The 21113-nt window shown below is 42.4% G+C and overlaps 1 long non-coding RNA gene across 1 annotated transcript in view; it reads right to left on the bottom strand.

Annotated features, from left to right (window-relative positions):
• Positions 1 to 1317: 1317 nt before the first annotated feature.
• LOC115645485 overlaps positions 1318 to 21113 on the bottom strand; it is a 92342-nt gene continuing 72546 nt past the window's right edge. The window contains exon 4 of the long non-coding RNA XR_003998758.1: positions 1318 to 1513. This is a non-coding gene — a long non-coding RNA (uncharacterized LOC115645485). The remainder of the gene's footprint in view (positions 1514 to 21113) is intronic.

A 21113-nucleotide genomic window follows, 5' to 3' on the forward strand; every position in this document is an offset into this window, starting at 1 on the left:
GAAGAGGCCCTGTTCTAGAGTTGAGGTGTGAAAACCAAGGGAGGAGCAAGTTTCTTCATGAGGTTGATGGATTTCCACTCCATACGGCTAAATGCAGTGCCTTGCATGGTGTCAAGTATCAGAGGGTAGCCGTGTTAGTCTGGATCTGTAAAAGCAACAAAGAGTCCTATGGCACTTTATAGACTAACAGACGTTTTGGAGCATGAGCTTTCATGGGTGAATACCCACTTCGTCAGATGCATGTAGTGGAAATTTCCAAGGGCAGGTATATATATGCAGGCAAGCTAGAGATAATGAGGTAGTTCAATTGGTAGTTCAATCAGGGAGGATGATATAGATGAAGAAGCTAGAGATAATGAGGTAGTTCAATCGGTAGTTCAATCAGGGAGGATGATATAGATGAAGAAACCACTGCAGTTTGTGTTGTTGCTTTCCAGGAATTTTTAAAATAAAAATGGTAAAGATTAGGAGAAAGGGCCATTGTTACGAGTTTGTGGAACCTGGTTATTATTTGAGTAAACAGTGTTTGGTATTCAGTTTACAGCAGTTGCTCAATGTTTTTAAAGGTTATTCTAGGGCAGGGCAGAGTCATAGAAACTTGGCAACAAGGGTTTACACGTGTCTGAGTCAGAATGGCCTCTGCACCATACCGGGCATTCACCTAGATGAAGGCAGGAACTCCTGCCTGTTTTTGCACAGTCTCCTGCAGTTTGGGTGCCTGCTCAGGGGAAGCTGAGGCCAAGGAGGCACTGAATCATCACTTTCCCCCAGGCTATTCTAGTCATGCCCCTTTTCCATTCACCACCACCTACTTTTTTGGCTGTGCTGGTCATCTTGGCAACCTCAAAGGTAGTTGAGGCAGTGGGGAGGTTGTGGTGGACTTTCACTGCCACAGATCCCTTGTTTAATTTTCAGCTACTGGGACCCTGCATCAGTTTTTGCCCTGGAGATACATGGGATAAATTGAGCCACTGTATGAAATGGGCAGTGGCATTGGGGACTGTTTAAGATTCCATGTATGGATTCTTAAACTACCAGCACGTTTCAATATTCTCCCTCTGTATCAGTGTGTCCCAGTTTCAAGATGGCTGCCTGGACACTTCCACTTCATCAAACATATATTTGCACAAATGCAAAAACTGCCTCACAAACAAAAGCTGATTTGTATATGTACATTTGTTGGAAATTAATTAATAGGAATGTGAATTATAGTGAATTAGCTAAGAGGTTTTTATGCAAATGAAGTTGCTAATACTTTTCTCTTTTGCAGTATTTATTTGGCTTCAGTAACAACTAATCAAATCACAATTTTAGCTTTTAAAAACAAGTGCAACCAAAACCATGAAGCCATACAAGGGTTACAAGTAATCCAGTCCAACTTGCCACTGCTGCTAAAGATATTTGCAACAACATATTCTGTAGAACTGTGGCTCTTCCTTGCAAGTTTATCCTTTTCTTTGGGGAATCATTTTGAGCTTTGCAAACTGTAGAAGCCATCTCAAGCCCATTTCTCCTGAAGAACATGATTAAATAGAAAAATTCTCAGTGTTTGGGTTACAAATTGTAGAATACTGTTATGTTCCTACCAGTCTGAAAGCTAAGGCCCTGATCCTGCAACCTCTGGCTTGCACTGCAACTGTTGCCCCTGCACAGAGCCCCCTTGACATCATGAAACTCTGCATTGGCAGAGCAGTTCACTCATATGTTATACATTACAAGATGAGGCCTTAAGAATCAACTTTCCATGCACTTCCCACAGAAACCTTCTTTTTATTAAAGATTGTCTAACCTGTTAGGATAAAAATAAGAACTGGCCCAAAACCCATACAGAACTTTGAACAAAATCCAAATTGAACATTTTCAGAGGTTGGACATTTTTAGTTACTTAAAGAGAGAAATATATTTTTTCATCTTTAGTGTACTCCTGTATGTTCTTGTCCCTTTTTATGGAAGAACTGGAATTATAGAAATACCACAGGCTAGCCTGTTCTTCAAGTTTTTCCCGGCTAGTGCGAAGCAGCAAATATGAGGAGAGAGAGAAATTGTTCCCATGAGATTTCAGCATAATTTCACAAATTCACCATCCTGGGAAATGTGTGCATGTAACTCCCATTAATTTCAGTGGCAGGTGTCTGCATGCATCTCCTAGGCCCAAAGGTTCAAGTATTTGCAGAAATATGTAGATATACGTAGATAAAGTTTGCATAACCATCTGGGCTTTGAATTTCTTTGGTCAAACAAAACTGAACTGCATACCTTATGCAGTTAACCCATCTCTACTCATTGCCTGAATTAAGTAACCAAGTGTGTTCAGACATGTAGGGGCTAGATTGTGCCTGGCTTGCAGCAGTGTAGAACCACACCCTCCCAAAGAGACGGTCAGGAGGCATTCTACTTCAGGGAGGAACAATACCTCTTGGCACTCTCAGTTGCACTGAGCACTGGGGAGTACTTTTGTAACACTCCTTTAAAAGGATGCAGCGTACTCTCCTCATGAGGCTGGCTAGCATGTGGGAGGATGGAAGTGTGTGAAGCCCGGGCTCCCTCTATTCCATTACTGTCCCCTTTTCAGAGAGTTGCTATCAGAAGGGGAGGAACTCAGTACTAGCTGCTGTGTTCTTTCAAGCAGAGGGTCTGCAATTCTGGCCTTTAATCTGGGCCACACGAGAAGTGGGAGTCTTTACTCACTCCTATAGTACTGTCAGGCTGCATTACGCAGTGAGCATGATCTAGCCCGTAATAAGCTTGTTTTGTTTTCACAGCTAGGCTCATGAGGAAGGGAACCCACACCTCAGAGAATGGCTTACTTCTTACAACTTCCAAAGGAAGTTCTCATTGCTGAGATAGTGCAGGAACTGGGAATAGATTCCCTGTATGATCATTTTCTACTTCTCTGATGAGGAGATAAGTTGTTAAGTGTGCAGCTGGTGGCTCTCCACAAATTCACATATCTGCATTCTTTAGTTGCTGAGCTACTAGAAGCTGCACACATGCGGCACTTTCATTTCATAGTACATGCTGCCTCAGGGGAAAGCCATCTCCTGACAGCTGGTGAGGAGGAGCCCTGATGTCATCTGCAGAATTAGCCAATAGTTTGGCAAATTCCAAGGTGAGGAAATGGTAGTTAACAGCAACCATGGAGGAGCAAACAATCAGCATGAGATAAATAAATTTCACTGTCACACGTTGTCAGCTAGTGAAATTCTACCTAAGTAGGACAACTGAACTCATTTTTGCTTTCATATTTGTTTTGAGGATCACGTGATCCTTGTGTCTATCTCCTTATTGACTTATTCACCCTAAAGCATTATTGCAGCTGTCCCAATTCTAGGTCTAAAGGACGTGTCCTTAAAATTGCTGAGGAACAAAGTTGAAGCCTGTGGCTCTGCTGAGGATCACTCTCAATAGTTCAAAAGTTGACACATTCAGTAAATGTTAAGTCCCTGCCTACTTTCCCCCAATAAGCAGGTCTAAAATAGTTGTGTTATGCAACAACTCCTCAACATATTAAAGGAATCTGAAAAGGTTTTTTTTCTTTTTTAATCGACTTTTTGTGCCCTTTTAGGGTCCATCTACATCAGTGATACTCAGACTGAAGCTCAGGGGCCACAAAAATGCCTTTTTAAGGCAATGACTCTTAACTTTTCCAGACTACTGTACCTCGTCAGGAGTCTGATTTGTTTTGCATAGTCCAAGTTTCACCTCACTTAAAAACTACTTGCATACAAAATCAGACATAAAAATTCAAATGTATCATTGCACACTATTACTGAAAAATTGCTGACTTTCTCATTTTTACCATATAATTATAAAATAAATCAACTGCAATATAAATATTGTACTTACATGACAGTGTAAAGTATAGAGAGCAGTACAAAAGAACGGCCATACTGGGTCAGACCAAAGGTCCATCTAGCCCAGTATCCTGTCTTCCATCAGTGGCCAATGCCAGGTGCCCCAGAGGGAGTGAACAGAACAGGTAATCATAGGTGATCCATCCCCTGTCATCCATTCCCAGCTTCTGGCAAACAGAGGCTAGGGACACCATCTCTGCCCATCCTGGCTAATAGCCATTGATGAACCTATCCGCCATGAATTTATCTAGTATAAACAAGCCATTGGGTGTATACATTTTTAGTTTGTACTGACTTTGCTAGTGCTTTCTATGTATCCAGTTGTAAAAGTAGGCAAATATCTAGATGAGTAGTTGTACCCTCTGGAAGACCTCTGTGTACCCCCAGGGGTACATGTACCCCTGGTTGAGAGCCACTGTTTTAAGGTGTCTCCTGCAGCTTTTTGCCCCATATAATATTAAAACATTGTGTGATTTAATGATTAACCAAGATAAGTTATTAACCAATCAGGATGCTTTTACTATGTTATTAACCATTTGTAGAATACTTGGTCAGTCATTTTGGTGTGAGAATAATATGTATATATATTAACTATCTTAGCTACTCTCTCTCTATAGATATATAGTAAATGAAATAATGAATTCACATTACTGTGGCTCTTTTGGGTAATGCTGACAGCTAATTTGGCTACTGAACCAATCAGGTCAGAATATCACTGATCTACACAGCCTACGGCAGCATGTCTCAGAACCCAGGGTGACAGACTTGGACTTGTGGGGCTTGGTCTTCTACTCTAAAAATAGATGTGTAGATGCTACAGCTTGGGCTCAATGCCTCTCACTATGTAGACATACACTTCTTTGCTTCTTACAATGTACAAGAAAGATATGGGAAGTTGTTTCAGATTTTTAAAATGCATTTGTCCTTCTGATTTGTGGTGCGCTGCTTTGTTTTTAACTTTAAACATATCAGGAATGTCAAATCTCATCTTCCCTTCTTTTGCTCAGAGCATGCATTCTGTGAGATCTAATAACTTAACTGCAGAGGCTTGAGTGTGAAATCTTTAACAAAAACCCCTTTTGTCCAAAATGGCAGTCACTGAAATTGCATATTAGCAAAAACAACAAAAACAAAACTAACAAATTATACAATCCACCGCCCAGAATTTTACAATCTGACTAAAACTCTTTTCCTTTCTCATTTGCTCAGCTTTCATTCTCCTGACTCTTGCAGTGAGATCATTTCACTGGTTCTCTAATCATTATTAGCTGTGTCTACGTGGGGGATTTTCTCAGATTCTCCCGCCATTGCTCTAACACCACTGCAGCTCTACCAGTGCTTTGGGGTGAGCACTAGTGTACACTGGATGCAGACTTTACCATCTAGACTTGCTTTGCAGATGCTTTCAATGACATTTCAGAACATAGCTATGACCTTCTTTCCTTCATGTGAATGAGATGCTTGGGATAGAAACTTTTGTCCATTTTGATAAAAAGTCTAAATTAAAATTCAATGAAAAATCAAAACACTGCAAACTGCTGCATGATATATGTGCTATACTTGACAAACACCATGTAAGGTGAAACCAGCCTGAGATAACCCAAATAAAAGCATTTCTGTTTTTTAAACCAAATTGAAACATTTTGTTTCACGTTAGTTTGACATCTACCTGTTTGCTTGAGCTGCTGCTGTGCCTCATGGGAGTTATAATTTGGGTGAGTCGTGTCCCCATTCTGCTCTATGGACTGGGCTTCCTGACTGAACTAAATTTCCCATGATGCACTACAGTCTTGCCATGGTTGAACTGGTTTGGGAGTCACATGACCACAGTTGTATATGCCCATTATGATATGTGTTTCTGTGAAAACAAATCCCTTGCTTTGTGACATGATGTAATTTTTCTTGATACTTTCTTCAACAGCAACAAAAATCCATAAATGTGTGTTTGAGTTAAAACTGTATGGTTTTCCTATAAATGTAGGGCTGAAAGGGAATTTTAGAAGGCATCAAGTGTAGTCCCTGCACTGAGACCTGACCAAGTAAACCTAGATCATCCGTGACAGGTGTTTTTTCAATCTATTTTTAAAAACCTCTCCTGATAGAGATTCCATAATGTCCCTTGGAAGCCTATTCTAGAGCTTAACTACCGTTATAGTTAGAAAGGTTTTTCTAATATCTAACCTAAATCTCCCTTGCTGTAGATTAAATCCTTTACAATTGGAGAACAATTGATCCCATACTCTTTACAACAGTCCTTAATATATTTGAAGACTGTTATCAGGTTCCCCCCTCCCCAACTCTTCTTTTCTCAAGACTAAACATGCCCAGTTTTTGTAAACTTCCCATATAGGTCAAGTTTTCTAAACCTTTTATCATTTTTGCTGCTCTCCTCTGAACTCTCTCCAATCTTTCCTGAAGTGTGGTACCCAGAATTGGACACAGTAATCCAGCTGAGGTGTCACTAGTGCAGAGTAAAGTGGGACAGTTAACCCTTGTGTCTGACATACAACACTCCTGTTAATACATCCCAGAATATTAGCCTTTTTTGCAACATCATCATACTGATGATTCATGTTCAATTTGAGATCCATGATAACTCCTGGCGCCTTTTCAGCAGTATTACTGCCTAGTTATTATTCTCCATTTTGTAGTTGTGCATTGGATATTTCCTTCCAAGGTGAAGTACTGCACTTTGTACTTATCTTTACTGAATTTTATTTTGTGGAATTCAGACCAGTTCTCCAATATGTCAAGGTCTTTTTGAATTCTAATCATGTCCCTCCAATGTGCTTGCAATCCCTCCAAGTTTGGTGTCATCTGTAAACTTTATAAGCATACTCTCCACTCCAATATTCAACACATTAACGAAAAATATTGAACAACACCAGACCCAAAACTGACTCATGAGGAACCTCACTTTTTTTTTTTTTTTTTTTTTTTGTATCTTCAGGTTTTTACAGTGTTTGTGGGGGATTGGTATTTTTGTGTGTGGTCTTATACATTTTAAGCTATATTTAAATACCAGTATTTTAAAGTGCAATGTGTTTCAATATAAAATACAACATCAGGTGATAATCAGAATACAAATGAATCATGGAATTAGAATCTCCAGTATGCATTAACACCTTTTCTATATAGCTCATCACACCATTTTTAGACACTCAGTTGGGCACATAGACCGTGTAGTGAGGAATAAAAGTTCAGAAACTAGGGGCAGCCTCTTTTTTCTTTGTGATTAAATGAAGAAAGACAGAAGAGAAATAGAAGAAAATTGTATAGCAAAAAACAGATGATTCTGCTAGGAATCACCGACTAAGTGGGTATTCACCCATAAAAGCTCATGTTCCAATACGTCTGTTAGTCTATAAGGTGCCACAGGACTCTTTGCTGCTCATACCAAATATTGTTATGCTTTGACATAATTAAAATAGGCTGTGCTCTTGTTTGTAATGGCTGTGAGAATATACAGTATAGTATGACAGTATTGTCTAATAGTTATTATTGTATTCAATGTGAGTTAGTGCAGAAATTGGCTCAAACTCTATGGATTATATGCATTTGGGAGGCTTATTCTATGGCAGCAACCTACAGTATTCGCACTGAAGGAAAATTAGACTTCATAATTCTTATTCTTTACTTTGGTGTTTTTTAAAACATTCAGATTTGTCAGGATACTTTAAGGGTTTTGCATTTGATAAATGCAAAGTTATGCACATTGGAAAACATAATCCCAACTATACATATAAAATGATGAGGTCTAAATTAGCTGTTACCCCTCAAGAAAGAGATCTTGGAGTCATTGTGGATAGTTCTCTGAAAACATCCACTCAATGTGCAGCAGCAGTCAAAAAAGTAAACAGAATGTTGGGAATCATTAAGAAAGTGATAGATAATAATACAGAAAATATCATGTTGCCTCTATATAAATCCATGGTATGCCCACAGCTTGAATACTGCTTGCAGATGTGGTCACCCCATCGCAAAAAAGATATATTGGAATTGGAAAAGGTTCAGAAAAGAGCAACAAAAATTATTAGAGGTAAGGAATGATTTCTATATGAGGAGAGAATAATAAGACTGGGACTTTTCAGCTTGGAAAAGAGACGACTAAGGGAGGGAATATGCTAGAGGTCTATTAAGTCATGACCAGTGTTGAGAAAGTAAATAAGGAAGTGTTATTTACTCCTTCTCATAACACAAGAACTGGGAGTCACCAAATGAAATTAATAGGCAGCAGATTTAAAACAAACAAAAAAGGAAGTATTTTTTCATACAATTCATAACCAACCTGTGGAACTCCTTGCCAGAGGAGGCCAAGGCTAGAACAGGTTCAAAAAAGAACTAGATAAATTCGTAGAGGATAGGTCCATCAGTGGCTATTAGCCAGGATGGACAGGGATGGTGTCCGTTGCCTCTGTTTGCCAGAAGCTGGGAATGAGTGACAAGGGATGTTCATTCCCTCTGGGGCACCTGGCATTAGCCACTGTTGGAAGATAGGATACTGGGCTAGGTGGACTTTTGGTCTGACCCGGTATGGCCATTCTTATGTTTTCAGAAAGAAATCAAGAAAATATGTTCCACTACAGTGAATGCAATACACATGGAAACGGATGTGAGTATGTAAAATTATACTATTGGTTTTAGAAAATAAATCAATGTGTAAAGTATTCTGCAAGGAAACCAAAATCAGGTGAAAGATAGAGCTAAAAATATTTTACAAAAGGCTACTTTATTTCCCCCTCCCCCCCGCACCATCCCTCTGTGGATAGTAATAAAAATACCTAGTTCTTATCATCAGTAGGTATCAGAGCATTTTATGAAAGAGGTCAATATAATTCTCCCCATTTTGGAGATGTGGAAACTGAGGCTCAGAACATGCAAGTGACTTGCCCAGGCCACAGAAATGCCAGAAGTAGAACCCAGGTCTCTGGGCACTGAGTCACAGTGCCTCCCAAACAAGCCCCTTACTGTGAGCGGTATTCAAACTTGTATAAGGAAACCCCATTAGATTTCAAGTCTAATGCCTTAAGCACTCAGTTGTCATAGCTGGGTACGCTAAAGGGGAGTAGGGAGAAATGCCAGTGCATACAGGTAGGAGAGAGGCATAAACCTTCAGATTGGGGAGGAGGGTGAATAACTAGCGTTAGCTGCAGAGGGGCAGGGATAAGCAGGGCCATGACTGTGTCCCCACTCCCCATGGTGTCTGCAGTGAGAGGAGCAATTGCTACACCTTTTTAAGGATGTAGTATGGCTTCCTCTGTCCCATGCTCAGCCCAGCACCCCTGAGGCATTTTGCTTTGAAAGGCAGCTTTCCTGCTCACCCTGCCATTGAAGCAACGTGCCTCTTCCCCTCCCCTAAAGCTCCTCAGACTTCCAGGAGGCATAACTGAGCCCAGAGTGTCCTAAGGCTGTCATGTTTTATTTGAAAAATGCATCTTTACTGCTTTACAAATTCATTATAATAAAAGACTCATTTTTACATTGAAGGACACACTGATTATTGTCCTGTGGTTTTCAATTAATATGTTCACGGCTAACAGTTTTTAAGTACAGTGAATCATGTAAATTTCCATATCACAGCAGCTAATTTATTTGTTTATTGGGGAATAGCAAGCACCACATGTTTTGAAATGAACTCCAAGCCAGGCAAACAATTTTGGTAGGAACAGTAGCGGGGGGGGGGGGGGGAGGAATGGGAGGTGGCGGGCGATGAGGGGAGAGAGTGCAGTATAACAAAGGCTTTGGAAGTCTCTCTCTGTTCTGCACAATGCAGTTTGCCTAGTGTCGAATATGAACTTTAAATAGTGCAGATCAAAAATCTGCTATCAATTGGCCCAATTCCTGAAGTTATTTCTCAGGCAAAACTCTCAGTGACTTTGGGATTTCTAGGTGGATTCAGTGTTCATGTCAGGAACACTGTCAGGATTGAACACTGGCAGATTGAAACTGTCAGGAATCAAGGCCTACAGCAGAGTCAGCCCAGGTAACTTAATGAGCCCTGCTGGCCTGTAGTAGGCTACCTAACTGGCTACACCACCTGATTGATTGGAAGAGTCAGGAGACCGGCTGCAAAACCCAGCAGTTCAGCAGCTGCTCAAAGCATTCACCTACAGCTGCAATAGCTTCTAATCCTGCTTGTTCCCAGTTTGATAGCTTCTGAGCCTGCTTGTTCCCTGTTCTGCTCCTGCCTCAGCCCCAGTCCTGCCTCTAGGTAACCAGTCCTGACCTCTTGCTCCAATTCCTGACTTTGGCGCTGACCCTGGCATCTGGCCTCTGAGTCTGGTTTTGGCCCTAGGCTCCAATTCCTGACTACCAACTCCTGCCGTAACCATGAGGTTTGATTCCTGCTCCAACCACCAGGCACAACTGCCCATGTCCTGTTCACTGACAGTTTGAGCAGCCCCAACACAAACAATAAGGGGATTAAACCTGACATGGTGAGCAAGGATTCTACATAGGCCAATATCTCTCTGATGGAGATAGTGGAAGCTCTACAGAGCTTGCAGGCACAGAATGCAGTTCTGCAAGCTCAAGCAATGCTGCCTTCAGTTCAGACCTCCACACCCTGCAAGCTTAAGCTCCTATTATTTTAAGGTTCAATGGCAATAGTGAGAAATGTAGTGGTTCCTAAACTAGTGATGGCTCCTTTTTCTGCTATGACCACAGTTGTACCTCCACTGATCAAGCCTGAGTGGGATTGATTGTCAGCCTGCTTACTGACTTGGGTGTCTGCACTCCTGGAAAAATCAAGCCCAGTACTGGGACAATTTGAGAACTTCATTTGAGCTACGGCGGTGATCTTCCATGACCCAAGTTGTGAGCATGCAGCCAAAGCTGTGCTTCAAATGTTGTGTTAGGGACACTGGCCAGTTGCTAATTATGCAGTGGTGTTCCAATGTTTGGTAGTAGACACTGAGTGGAATGAGGCACCTAGCATTATCATTTCTACATCCCTACCAACAATATTAAAGATGAACTGGTACAAGTGGAATTCCCATCTGGCCTAACTGCCTTAGTCAACCTGTGCATCAAGATCAATGACCACCTGACCAAATACCACCAAGGAAAAGTATGTTTGTTCTGTCTCCCACCAGCCCTGCCTGCTTTGGCTCCCGCAAGTCAATCAGGTCTAACTCCACCTCTCTGACCTGGAGAAAAATCGATCCTGGGCATTGTGATTATGCCTATATTGAAGAGAACTAGGACAGTTTGCATCAAACTTCTCTGCCAAGATTTGATCTGTGGGCTTCTGGGAAAAGAGGAAGGGCACCAACCCAGCCTGGATCCCCTTACTGGGGCTGGGGATTGACATTTCCCAACCAACGGTTGTCCACCTTTATCCTGGTGATAGCCAATCAGCAGCCAACACATCTCCAACTCACTCTCTGGTTCCAGCATCCTGTGGTGCCTTATATCAACTGGGGGGGAAGGGAGGGGTTGGTGTCTCAGGAAATTTCCTGCACCTGAAATTCACCCAAGCACACAATATCCCCCCTCATGCAAGGTCTCCTCTGAGATAGTGGAGTTCATAGATGGGTCACTCCTTTTGTCAGAGCAATCACCCATCACACAGCTCCCCTAGAGGTAACTACCATTCTAGACCATCAAGAAATACACTAGTTTGGACTAATACGTGTACTGCATTAATCAGTTGCCCTTGGCATCCCCTGGCTCATTGCCCGTGATCATGCATCTACTGTCAATTCAGGGATGGTACGCTTTGACTCCCTGTCTTGACAATCCAGTTTCCCGAGAAATGACCAGGGACCAGCAACTCTCCTCAGTGTGCTCAGTCATCCAAAGAATTCAGAGACATGAAAGGATGATTCAAAGGCAACTCCCACAACCTCATGAATGACTCTAGGGATTCCTGTTAAATATCAACATTATACCAACATGGTCAACAAAAAGAAAACTGACACCCTACCATAGCAAAGATTCCCTTTGGGTGCTTTGACTCCCTCTCCAAACTACAGGATCTCTGGAAATATCTCAAGAAAAAGCTGGATAAGGGTTCAGTAACTCCTTTACACCCCTTCTTTGGGGTGAAGAAAGATGGCTCCCTTTGAACAAGATTACAATCCAAAACTGTTACTGCTTACTTCTTGTTAATGATCTCTTTGAAAGACTCTGCTCTGCCAAGGTCTTCACAAGTTGGACCTCTGTGGAGATTATAACCAGGAAGGAGATGAATGGAAGACTGCCTTTTATATGAGGTGTGGGCATTTCAAATATTTGGTAATACCATTTGGGTTGTGCAATGCCTCAGCAAACTTCTAGCATTTCATAAATGACATCTTTAGGGACATGCTGGACAAATTTGTTATTATTTTACCTGGACTACCTTCTCATTTTGTTAGAAAGTCAGGATCTCCACAATCATCAATATTCTATTTTGGAGAGATGCCACCAAAACCACATCTCTTTGAAACTATGTGGTTAAGTAAAGACACGGTGGAATTCTTGGAATATATCATCTCACCTGAGGGGCTTACAATGGATTTTATAAAGTAGTGGCAATATCAGACCGGGCCAAGCCTAAGGATATACACAAGGTGAAGCAATTCCTGTAGGTTCACCCATTTCTACAGGCAATTTATTAAAGGATTCTCTACTCTGGTTGCTTTAACATAACAACACTCTTGGAAAAGGCTGCTCAGTTCTCCGGGTTCATGGAGGCTCAGTCAGCCTTTGATTGACTGAGGAGGATGCTCAACTCAGTACTTATCATGATTCTCCCAGATCCCACTAAACCATTTACAATTAAAGCCAATTCCTTGAACTTTTTCACAGGTGCAATATTATCTCAACAACCTGCAACCTAGTACACCTCTGTAGCTTTTATTCTTGGAAGCTAATCCCAGCAGAAAAAAAATATGATATTAGGGACAAGATGCTACTGGCAATGAGAAACAGGAGGGGAAAACCCTATGCCACAAAGACAAATATCTCAAATTGGCAAAGAGCTGCAGTACTCAAGATGTCCAACTTTTTCAGTGAGCCAATTGACTGCAGTTTGATGTCCTCCATCCACTCCCTGCTCCCCAATGACCCACTCACAACCTAGATTCTCTAAACCCTGAGCAATGTGAGTACCTGACTCAACTCTAGGCACCAACTATAGAATGCTCTCCTCTGTTGCAAGCATTGTCTCTATGCTCCAGAGAACAACCTTGGCTTCAGATATTGAAACTATGCCATGAGTCACTGCTTGTGGGCCATTTTGGCTAATACAAGATCTAGAGTCTGATCTCGAGGAGTTTCAGGTGGCCGGGCCTGTGAGCTTACATGTGAGTATTACAAAAGGTACCGAGAACCCACAATCAAAACCCCTTGGTCTCCTCCAGACTCTGCCCATGCCTCGGAAGCCTTGTTCTACAGTATCAATTGACTTCACTGTAGAACTGCCATGCTCCCAGGGACACTCGGTAATCCTGATTGTCATTGACCTCCTAACAAATATGACACACTTTCTCCCATGCCATCCTGTTCCTACCACACAGGAAATGGCTTGGCTATGCTCCGAAAGTCTGCTACCATGATTGCAGACAGGTTTTGTATTGGATGAGGGTGCTCAGTTTATGTCCTGATTCTGGCAGGAATTTCTCATACTCCTTGGCATTGAGCCCCCACTTCATCTGACTAGCACCTGCAGATTTATGGGCAAACAGAGAAAGTCAAACAAATCTTTGAGCAGTATCTTTGTTGCTTTTTGAGTTACCACCAGGAGGACTGGCTTCCCTACTGATCTTGCAGTCCCTCAATGAAGTCTGTAAACACCATGCAGACCAAAACTATTAGGTTATCCCCAGTATGGCATAGGGGACAAGGTGTGGATTTGTGTCCAGAACCTTAAATCAAGCTGCTCATCTTTCAAACTAGACTGCTAATACCTGGCTCATTCAAGATTATAGAATGAATGAACCAGTGGTTTTCAGGTTACTGCTGTTTGAGTCCTTGAAGAGCCACCCCATCTTTCACCTCTCACTTTAAAAACCCAACACTGAGAACCCCTATCCAAACTACTCCAGTCTGGCAATGGCCACCCATAACAGCCCATGGACAAGAGGTGTACTTAGTCCACCAAATCCTCAGTGAGTTAAGGAAAGGCTCCAGTATCTGGTGGACTGGGAAGGCTAGAGACTGGACGAGTGGTTTTGGGAACCAGCAAAGAAGATCCATGCCCCAGACCTTTTGCAAGAGTTTCATCAGAAGTATCTCAAAAAAACAGGCCTGGAGGCTCCTAGGAGGAAACTTCCTTGGAGGGTACAGTCAGGAATCAGGGCCTGCAGCTAAGCCAGTCTCCAGGCAACCTACGGAGTGCAGCTGGCTTGCAGCAGGTTGCCTGATTGGCTAACCTGCTTGATTGAAGAGTCAAGTCTAGCAGAAGCAACAATTCAGCAGATGCTCAAAGCATTCATCTACAGTTGTGATAGCTCTGCTTCTCCCTTGCCTCACTCCAAGTAATCTGGTCCTGACCCATGGCTGCAATTTCAGACTTTGGCTCTGACCTTGACTCCAATTTCTGACTCCCACTCTAATCACTAGGCACAACCAGAGGTGCTGGAACAATTTGTATAGTGGGGGTGCTGAGAGCCATTGAACCAAACTGTAAGCCCTGTATATAATGGAAACTGCTTCAACCCAGAGGGTGCGGCAGCAGCCCTAGTTCCCACACCTATGGGCACAACCAACCAGTCACTGACAGAAAAGATAGAATCCAGGTGCTTTTTATGTCTGGTTGTGGATTATTTCTGTAACCCCTTGGGGTTTAGAGAGCATGGCCCCTTTAAATCATTTTCCCAAGCAGGGAAGGGGAGCAGTGAGAGAAAAGAGGGAAGCTCCAGGTGGGGCTCTGGAGTGGGAGCAAAAGAGAAGGGTTGCAGCAAGCAGGCAAAAGTGAAGCAGCAGAGAACTTGCCTGAAGCCTGAGAAGGACAGGGTGGCCGATTGGGGCCACCCCAGGACAGGAGCCAGGAGAGTGTCCAGTGAGGAATTGCCCGAGAAGGACAGGCCAGATCTTGACCCAGTATCATGGCTGCCCAGAGCTGCATGGGGCTGTGAGTACTGAGGCTTGTGACTCTGCACTGGGAATAAGGAGGGAGGTTGCTAGATAGTTAAGTGGGAAGGTGGTCACTCTGTGTGGCTTTGCAGAGAGCAGCAGAAGAAAGCACCGGAGGGGTTTTTCAGGGAAAGTTCACTGTCACCGAAGATGACCAGGAGCACCGAAGACTCAGCACTGGAGTGGAACTTTGCTCAGGACACCTGAACTCTATGTGCAGGCACATTGCTCGGTGTCCCCTTTCAGACTGTGCTAGCACTGGGCCCGAAGGGCCTTGGTTTGGATGCAAACCTCTTCTACTGCTCCCCCTATATTTCCCCTCGGTGTATTTCTCCTCTCATCCCTCTGTAAATAAATATTTGCCTTTCTTATATCCACTGTATGTCTCCTGTGGGTGTGGGTGTTCACTCTGGGGGGTTTGGAAATGACTTTCCCTGCCACATTCCTGCATGTGCCTTCTCTTGGCCAGAGCTGCCTACAGAGCAGACTCCATCTTGGCCACAAGGGCTCTAAAGTTATGTTTCATTTTATCTTCTGTGTATATTTTCAGCTTTTGGCCCTAGAAAGTTGTCAAAGTTCGTTGCAAACACAAGGATCACTAACTTATAAACTGGATTTATTCCCCATTTGCAGTTAGATCAGACAGTGGTTGTGTACTATGCCAGATTTCAATTTCAGAACTGTCTGATGGGTACACAGGATGTGTTCTTTCCCTTTCCCCCAGCTTTGGGCTCAGTTATGATTCTTAAAACCATAGCAGTACTGAGAGACAGGCAAGGAAGTAGAACTAGAGAGGTGTGGCAAGAGCTTACAGAGTACATGAAGGGTGCTGGCTGGAGGCATTATTCAAGCAGAGATCAGGAACAGGCATAATAGCTGCACGTAACTCTTTGGGGAGTGCATGTTAAGGGCTTTCCCTTCCCCTGCTCCTGGTTCTTATCATGCAGACAGAAAGCAAAAGACCAGAAGTCAAAAGTGCAGGCAATGCAATGTTGTTGGGGTTAATCAAGCAAGCATATCCATAGCCAGCAGAGCCTTTTTCCCAGTGTTCTCGTTTTCCCTTCCTTAGCAGGCATAATTATACCTGTAGTGCATGCCCTTGGTCACACCTCTTACAATTTATGGTCATGTTCCGTTTTGAAGGGTCTTGGGTCTGGGGGCTTCGGTACCACCTCTATTGTGTCCCATGGGAGGTGTAAGGAGTGAGGTTGTGCTTGGTCAGGGACAGGCATTTCTTTGGCCTTTTAGCATTTCTTATCCCTTCCCCCCATCCCCCTCATCCCTCCTGACTGGTTGGTTGACCTTATCACAGGAAAGGAGTTGAGGCAGGACTGTCCTTCAAGAATACGCTCTACCCAGCTACAATTTAGCCAGGGGTGAAAGTAAGGTGGTATGGGCCACTAACATCATACTGGTAAAAAGTAGCCATCAGTAGCGGCCCATACTGCTGACTTTAAAGCAGTGCCATGGCAGCACTTTAACGTCAGTGCCCCTTTTGCACCCTACATCAGCAGACCTGCCGGGTCCCTACCGACAGTGCTGCTGATGTGGGGGGGGGCACAAAAGGGGCAGCAATGACCCGGCAGAGCTGCCAATAGGGGGACGCAAAAGGGGCAGCAAAGTTAAAAATCTAACATCACTTTCCCCACCTCTCCATTCCCTCCTCTTCAAGATCCCATTGAACTGTCTAATCAAAAGTCCATTAAAGTCAATGGAAATATTCTCATTAACATCAGTTGACTTTGTATCAAGCTCCCAGTTTGTTGGCTGGCTAACAAAAACTTTCAGAAAAGTATTGCTGAAAGAAATGTTCTTTGAGTATCTTCAGTACTAACTAGCTAACTGACTATGGATCAGCGTACATCTAACAGAAGGGGGAAAAGGCAAGAGAGAGAGAGAATGAAACAACTAGAGTGAAGGGAGAAAAAGGCAGGGAATGGATGGTGAATAACTGAGATAGAGGGAAAAAATAAAAGAATTAGTTAAGAAATGAAAGAAAAGACAGAAAAAGTAGATGTGGATATAGATCTATGCGCAGAAAAACAGAGAGGAGAAAAAGTGAAACAAAATAATACGCAGAAGAAACAAATGAGAAGAATAAGAATGAATGTTGGACTGTTTAAAAAGAAGAGATGGAAACAAAAGCTGAGAAAACATGACAATAGGCCTGAGAGATTCTGCAAGGAGAGATGCAGTAAAAGAAGGATAAGCAAACAGCTGAGAGTTGAGAGCGATTAAGAGCAAGGCTGCAACACAAAGTAAATGAGAACCAAATGTTACTGTAACAAAGATTTTAAAACATGGAGGACTGAGAAATTGAGACAGGGAAATATTGTAAGGGGATAGTTTTTTTGTTTAGTTGTTTTTGTTTGAATTGTTTCATTTTTGCATATACTAGAAAAGGTTCTTAGTTTTCAGAAAACCAGCTGAAAATTCTAGACTAGATGTTGAGGAAATAAGGGTCAGAACTCTCATGTGTCCTTCCATACTTGTATGGCAAGATATGCCTAGTATATGCATTTTTTACTTTCTTCCTCTCTTTTCAGTTTTCCCATGATTCATGGCATTTGCTAGAGGTTAGAGAATTGTCAGCATGCTTATCATGTATGGGGTGTCGTGGGTGGGTTCAGTACCTTGGAGGACAGTTCAGTCATTTGATTAAGTCTGCCGCAGGGTTTGTCAATGGGGGGAAGGAAGGGTACAGGTTACATTCTAGCAGAGCAGCAAGTCAAGGTAGACACTAGCACAGATTAATGGTAGATGGAAGTTCAACCTGTGCATCCTGCACATTGCAACAGCTCAAAGTCAGACCAGGAACTTCATGGTCCAAAGGCAGCAGTTCCATCAAGTGAACCACAAGGGATAATCCCATTGCCTGAGTCAGCAGGAGTAATGCTAAGCTTCTGTCAGCTAGAAGTCATTTTTATCACTGTTAGTTTAGTACACGTTGTTGACTCCATGCTGTTCAGGAGGTGATTTTTTTCCCCAGACAGTATCTTATTTTTAGTGACAGTAGGCAGAGCAGCTACACAACCGCACCCATGTAACGGAAGCCAGAGCACAGTGTTTCGACATAAGGAAAACAGCTCTAGATGTGGTTACAGATCTGCAGGAGTGAGACCCATACTAGATGTTGCAGCCCTTAACCTCCCTTGTCTTTGTTCCAGACTAGCAGCTTGTGGCAGCAGGCAGGAGAGATAAGTGAAATGCAATCCAAAGAGAGAAAATGTGCTACAAATTGCACTCTCAAAGTAGTTTGTGATCTGAGATGGGTTATATTTGTTCTGCTTTATGCAGTTTTGGTGGCAAAACCTTGTTGTTGTTTTTTTATTTTACACCTCAAGAATTTAGTATGATCCACGTAATCTCATAGCATTCGTTAACATTATTATTAGTTAATAACTAAGTAGTAACTGAATTAACTGAAGTCAGAGCAAAGTCCCAGAATTCAGAGGTGCATTCATATGGGGCCACCTCTGATCCCTGCTATTTTCCTGAGCTATCCCACAAAGTTTGACTACTTAGCTCAGCTCTTAATGATTTCAACAGCTAGCAGGGAACCTCAGTGCTACTGCATCCTCTTTCATGTCTTTCATTGTAACACTGTCCTGAGGCCAGGTCTGCAGTTCTATCCCTTAGAAATCAGTGATTTCAGCTCTAGTAAGCACTGAGCAGAAACAAGGACACTAAATTGGGTTTGATGAGCTCTGTCTTTAAATACTGGAAGAGGCGGGTCCAACATAGCAAAGACTTTTTAAATGAAGTCCACATACAGGGCTCACCCACAACATTTTGGCACCTGAGGTGTGGAGCTCAAATGGTGCCCCCATCTTCCTCACTTGGGCCAAAACTTTGAAAGGTCTCAATTCTGCCTTCTTCCTGTTCTTCTGTCATGGTACTTCTCTGCTTCCTACCCCAATAAAGGAGAACTAACAACTTAAAATGCCTTGTTCAAAAATTTTAAGAAACACTTAACATTCAAACGCCTGAATAGCAAATGTAACTTTTCTTGTCTGCATAATAAACACTGGCATTTTATCCGTTTGAATAATCAAAGTGGTGCTTTCCATGCCTTCTTGGTTGCAAAGATTTGAACTCTTTCCTGAAGGTCCACAGTCTGGGCCGGCTCATGCTCTGTTGAGAAGGTTGCAAGGCTGACAAGCCTCTCCTGTGTCATTGTGGAGCGTAGATGTGTTTTTATTAACTTCAGCTTGAAGAAGCTATGTTCCCCACTGGCAACTGTTACGGGAAGTGGTAGAAGTATGCGCAGAGCAACAAATGCATTTGAAAAGAGGGTGGTCATCTTACTTGTGCACATATTTTCCAGAACAGCTTTTGGAATTGATCCTGCTGAAATATCTTGAAAGAGCTTTCAGTTCATCACCTAAATCACTCGCATCAATATCTTGCATGTTATCATGTGTCAAAACTGTCTCTAGTGCCCTGCATTGCTGGTGTAGGTCTTTTTCAGGTATAGTGAGGAGTTGTGGAGTATCATACAACATGCCAGATATACTGCTGTGTTCCTTGAGCTGCATGAAATGTTCTTCAACTAACTGTATTGCACAATCTAACACTTGGTTAAAGAATTCAACTTTGAATTGTTGTTTGAAGTCTTTTATGGGATTATCCCATGTCTCATAAACAAAATGTCGTCTTCTTCGGTGACTCTTGTATTCTTGAATGGATGGGAAAATAACTTCAGTGTGAAGTTCCTCTGCCAACTTCTGTGCACTCTTCAGAATATTTTGAAATCCCTTATCTAACTGGTAAGACTGTAGGTATGACTTTGCTTTGTCCAGCTGTTCCATTGCTCCAGATATATCAAGGTCCACACCTTGGAGTTTCTTGCTTACAACATTTATTTCAAAGAGTATGTCATGCCACAACACTAAGCCACACAGAAATTTGAAATTATGTATGTTTCTGGTGATTCCATTTCCCTTGGCCACTGTTCTCCCACGAATAGTTCCTGTGATAGCATTATCCTCCATAATGGCAACTATGGCATCATCTATCTTCCCAGTTTGGTGTTTGATAGGCTTTATTGCCTCCACTTGACTTTCGCATCATGTGGGACTCAGTGGTTTCAGTATTAGAGAGGATGTTCCCAGAGGTTGCTTCAAAATTTGCCATTGATGAGTTGACGCAGAGAAAAATACATAGATGCTTTGAATTACATTAAAAATTTCAGCAGCCTTATTAGAAACCTTACTGCTGCTGCATCACTGACCACAAAGTTCAATGAATGAGAACTGCATGGAACATAAAAAGCTCGAGGGTTTAACTCTCGGATCTGTGTCTACACTCCTTTGTTCTTCTCTCTCATGTTGGCACCATTATCGTAGCCCTGACCTCTCATGTCAGCTATCACAATTCCTGTATCTTCTAGCTTTTTAAGAAGCACATTTGTCATACCAGCTCCTGTAGTATCATCAATGTCAATAAATTCTAGAAAATGCTTTCTGACAGTCACCATTGCAGGGACATTTTCACTAGGTTCTGTTGTTGTTGCAAAATGCACCATTAAAGTCATTTGTTCTGTATGGCTGATGTCAGCTGAGCAGTCCAGAATAACAGAGTAATATCTTGCTTACTTCAGATCTGCCACAATCTTCTGTTTGACTTCTGTTGCCAGTAACTGTATGATCTCATTTTGAATTGTTTTTCCGAGGTAGTGGTGTGTGTACATTTCTTGGGTGGTGACTCTTCTTAGATGGTCCTGGAGTACAGCATCAAACTCAGCCATCAGTGCCACAATTTTAAGGAAGTTTCCATTGTTTGGCACATACAGCTGATCTGAAGTGCCACACAGTGCTAGGTTTTGGGTAGCAAGCATTCTCACAATGGCAATTAGCCTTTTCAGAACATTTTACCAGTAAAAAGACTCTGACGCAATCGTCTCTTGATGCTGATGATCTATGGTAACCTTTAACCTTAGTCTCATCTCAAGCTCTTTCCACCTATGGAATGCTCCCTGGTGATTTGCTGCCTTCTCATGGCATGCCAGATTTTTAGCCAGATTTTTCCAGTCCTTTGTTCCTGTAGAACCCAATGTGGCTGGAATGTTAGACTGGAAGAGTTTGCAACAAAAGCAGTATGTAGCATTCTGGGTTTTTGAGTAGATAAGCCATGGCCTCTCCATTTTGTCTCCATTGGGGATTTCATACCAGTAATGTGTTGCATGGAAATTTCTAT

This window comes from Gopherus evgoodei, chromosome 2 (assembly GCF_007399415.2).
Source record: "Gopherus evgoodei ecotype Sinaloan lineage chromosome 2, rGopEvg1_v1.p, whole genome shotgun sequence".
Lineage (NCBI taxonomy): Eukaryota > Metazoa > Chordata > Testudines > Testudinidae > Gopherus > Gopherus evgoodei.